Raw genomic sequence first — 5,076 nt, 5'->3', positions numbered from 1 at the left:
TTTTTTTTTGGTTGTTTGAGGCAGGGTTTCTCTGTATATCCCTGGCTGTCCTTGAACTCATAAATCCGCCTGCCTCTGCCTCCCAAGTGCTGGGATTAAAGGCATGTGCCACCACCGGTCGGAATATTTCTTTAAGTGCCTCTTGGCAATTTGAGATTCTTCTATTGAAAATTCTCTGTTTAGTTCTGTACCACATTTTTTAATTAGGTTATTTGATTTCCTGGAGTCTAATTTCCTGAGTTCTTTATATATTTTGAATATTAGCTCTCTATCTGATGTAAGGTGAAGAAATTTTCCCAATCTGTAGACTTAAGTTTTGTCGCATTGACAGTGTCCTTTTGCCTTACAGAAGCTTTTCAGTTTCAAAAGGTTTCATGTATTTATTGTTGATCTAAGCATCTAAGCCATTGGTGTTCTGTTCAGGAAATTTTCTTCTCTGCCAATGAGTTCAAGGATATTCCTCAATTTCTATTAGAATGTGTCTGGTTTTATGTTGAGGTCCTTGATCCATTTGAACTTGAGCTTTGTCCAGGTTGATAAACATGGATCAATTTGCATTCATCTACATGCAGACAGCCAGGTGGACCAGCACCATTTGGTGAAAATGCTTTCTTTTTTTCCATTGTATGGTTTTGGCTTTCTTGTAAAACATCAAGTGTCCATAGGTGAGTGGGTTTTATTTCTGGGTCTTCAATTCTATTCCATTGATCAAACTGTCTGACTCTGTAACAATACCATGCAGTTTTTATCACTATTGCTTTGTAGTACAGCTTGAGGACAGGAATGATGATTCCTCCAGAAGTTCTTTTATTGTTCAGGATTATTTGGGTGATCCTGGGTTTTATGAAACTATGAATTCATATGAAATTGAGAATTGCTTTTTCAATGTTTGTAAAAATTGTGTTAGAATTTTGATGAGGATTGCATTGAACCTGTAGATTACTTTTGATAAGATGGCCATTTTCACTATGGGAGATTTTTCCATCTTCTGATATCTTCTTAGATTGCTTTATTCAGGGACTTAAAGTTCTTGTCATACAGATCTTTTACTTGCTTAGAGTTATACCAAGATATTTCATATTATTTGTGGCTATTGTGGAGGGTATTGTTTCTCTAATATATTTCTCAGCCATTTATCATTTGTATAAAGAAGGGTTACCAATTTGAGTTAATTTTATATCTAGCCACTTTAATGAGGTTATCAGCTGTAGGAGGGGTCATTCATGTAAACTATCATATCATTTGCAAATAGTGATACCTTGGTTTGTTCCTTTCCAATTTGAATGTCCTTGATATACTTTTGTTGTCTTATTGCTCTACCTAGAACTTAAAGTACTATACTGAATAGATGGGGAGATCATGCAAAGCCTTGTTTTAGCCCTGATTTTAGTGGGATTGCTTCAAATTACCCTTCATTTAATTTGATGTTGGCTATGTGTTTGCTTTACATTGTTTTTATTATGTTTAGGTATGTGCCTTGAATTCCTGACCTCTCCAAGACTTCTAACATGAAAGAGGAAAGGACTTTTGTCTTTTTCAACATCTACTGAGATGATCTTGTGGTTTTTTTCTTTGGGTTTGTTTACATAGTGGATTATGCTGATGGATATTCATATAATGAAACATCCCTGCACCACTGGGATGAAGCCTACTAGAGTGTAGTGAGCAATGTTTTTGATATGTTCTTGGATTCTGTTTCCAATAAATTATGAGTATATTTGAGTGCTCATAAACAAAATTGGGCTGAAGTTCTCTTAATTTTTTGGCTCTTTGTGTGGTTTTAGATATCAGGGTAGCTGTGTCCACACTGAGTGAATTAGGTCGTGTTCCTTTGTAGTGCCAAGGAAATGTTAGTGATCCCCCACAAAAAGACAGAGCCAATATGATGCAACTCACAGCAGGGTCTTTATTCTATTTGAGCTAGCTTTCCCCCAGCACCCACAAAATGCACCACCACCATCACGCAGGACCGTTTTGGTGGTGGAGGAGCCATGAATGTCTATAGGGGCAAGGCTTTATAGCAAGCAGCAATCAGGGAGTACATGTGCAAGCATGTAACTGGAAAGCTACTGTGGCCTTGAACATAATTGGCTGATGCTGGGAGTCTTAATTTCTGTTCCCCTCTGCATTGGTAGTCAATAGACAGAGGGTGAACTTGCAACCTAGGGGTACAGGTTTGTGAGGGAAATAACCTGCAGATACTAGTCTTGTTGAGGTTATAACCTGGAAACTCTAATATTGTTGGGAATTAGCTTAGGGCCTGAAGCTAGGCTCAGGTTTTGTTGGGGGGCAATTTGGAAACAAATGCTAGGTACCAGCCTGTTAGTTTACCTGAGTTCAAACTTAGGCCAGGTTCTCTAAAAATGGAGTCTGAACCTGAAAGATTAGGCATCTCACCTTCTATTTTGTGGAATAGTTTGAGGAACAATGGTATTAGCTTTTCTTTGAAAGTCTGGAAGAATTCTGCACTAAAACCATCTGACCCCGGGCTTTGGTTTTTGTTCTTGTTCTTAGGAAGGTTTTAATAACTGCCTAGGACCCTTTAGATGATTTTTCTGAACTTGTTTAAACTTTGGCATGTAGTATCTGTCTAGAAAATCACACATTCCATCTAGATTTTCCAGTTTTGTAGACTACAGGCTTTTGAGGTAAGAACTAATGTTTTTTTAAATTTCCTCAGTGTCAATTGTCATCTCTGCTTTTCATTTCTGATTTTGTTAATTTGGATACTGTCTCTGTGCCTTTTAGTTAATTTGGCTAAGGGTTTGTCTATCTTATTAATATTTTCAAAGAATCATCTCTTGATGTTACTGATTCTTTGTTTTGTTCTCTTTGTTTCTTAAGGTTTTTTTTAAAGATTTATTTATTATTATATGTAAGTACACTGTAGCTGTCTTCAGACACACAAGAAGAGAGTGTCAGATCCCATTGCAAATGGTTGTGAAGCACCACATGATTGCTGGGACTTGAACTCAGGACCTTTGGAAGAGCAGTCAGTGCTCTTAACTGCTGAGCCATATCTCCAGCCCTTCTCTTTGTTTCCAAATGATTGATTTCAGTCCTAAATATGATTATTTCCTGCCTTCTATTCCTCTTGATGTGTTTCCATTCTTTTGTGGTGCTGCTGTTAAGTTCTACTACAGAATCTTTCCAATTTCTTTTTTCTTCATCTTTTTAAAAAATTTTTTTGTATTTTTTATTAATTTTCTTTTTACACTCCATATTTTATTCCCCTATCCACCTTCCAACTGCTCCACATCTCATACCTCCTCCCTACCCACCTGTCTCCACATGGATGTCCCAACCCCCTACCCCACCTATTATAACTATCAGAAGACAAAGGAGGATGTCAAAATAATTCTGTTTAAGAGTCCATACACCGAATTTCTCTCTGATGAGTTTCTAAGACAGGAACAGCCAGCCGGGAGGAACAGGCCCCAAGAGTCTCAGGGGAGTTGCAGGGTGGCAGGGACAGGACAAGCTCTAGTCAGAGACACTAAGAACATCTAACACCAAAAATCAAGAAATGGCGAAAGGCAAACACAAGAATCCTACCAACAGAAACCAAGACTACTTGGCTTCATCAGAACCTAGTACTCCCACTGCAGCAAGTCCTGGATATCCCAAAACACCAGAAAAGCAAGAATTGGATCTAAAATCATATCTCACAATGCTGAAGGAGGAACATAAGAAGGACATGAATAACTACCTTAAAGAAATAAAGGAGAATACAGGTAAAGAGGTACAAGCCCTTAAAGAGGAAAAAAAATCCCATAAAGAATTACAAGAGATCACAAGTAAACAAGTAGAAGCACTTAAAGAGCAAACTCAAAAATCCCTTAAGGAATTGCAGGAAAACACAAACAAACAGGTGAAAGAATTCAGTAAAACCATCCAGGACCTAAAAATGGAAGTTGAAACAATAAAGAAATCACAAAAAAAGACAACACTGGAATTAGAAATCTTAGGTAAGAAGTCAGGAAACATAAATGCAAGTATCACTAACAGAATAAAAGAGATAGAAGAGAGAATCTCACAGGCAGATGATAAAATAGACAACATTGAGAGAACAGTCAAATAAAATGCAAAAAGCAAAAAGCAAAAAGACCCTAACCCAAAACATCCAGGAAATCCAGGACACAATGAGAAGACCAAATCTAAGGATAATAGATATAGAAGAGAGTGAAGACTTCCAACTTAAAGGGCCAGTAAATATCTTCAACAAGAAAATTTCCCTAACCTAAAGAGATGCCCATGATCATACAAGAAGCCTATAGAACCCCAAATCGACTGGACCAGAAAAGAAATTCTTCCCGCCACATAATAGTCAAAGCACCAAATGCACAAAACAAAGAAAGAATACTAAAAGCAGTAAGGGAAAAAGGTCAAGTAACATATAAAGGCAGGCCTATCAGAATTACACCAGACTTCTCACCAGAGATTATGAAAGCTAGAAGATCCTTGACAGATGTCATACAGACCCTAAGAGAACACAAATGCCAGCCCAGACTACTATACCTAGCAAAACTCTCAATCACCATAGATGGAGAAACCAAAGTATTCCATGACAAAACCAAATTCACACAATATATCTCCACAAATCCGGCCCTTCAAAGAGTAATAAATGGAAAACTCCAACACAAGAAAGGGAACTACATCCCTGGAAAAGCAAAAATGTAAACTTCCAACAAAACTAAAAGAAGATAGACACAAGAATGGAATGCCAGCTCTAACTCAAAAATAACAAGAAGCAACAATTACTTTTCCTTAATATCTATTAATATCAATGGACTCAACTCTCCAATAAGAAGACATAGACTATCAGATTGGGTACATAAACTGGACCCAACATTTTGCTGCATACAGGAAACCCACCTCAGTGACAAAGATAGACACTACCTCAGAATAAAAGGCTGGAAAACAATTCTGCAAGCCAATGGCCCCAAGAAAAAAGCTGGAGTAGCCATTCTAATATCGAATAAAGTCGACTTTCCTCTAAAGTCATCAGAAAAGATAAGGAGGGACACTTCATATTCATCAAAGGCATGATCTACCAAGATGAACTCTCAATTCTGA

This window comes from Mastomys coucha, unplaced genomic scaffold (assembly GCF_008632895.1).
Source record: "Mastomys coucha isolate ucsf_1 unplaced genomic scaffold, UCSF_Mcou_1 pScaffold22, whole genome shotgun sequence".
Lineage (NCBI taxonomy): Eukaryota > Metazoa > Chordata > Mammalia > Rodentia > Muridae > Mastomys > Mastomys coucha.
Note: the sequence above shows the minus strand (reverse complement) of the source record.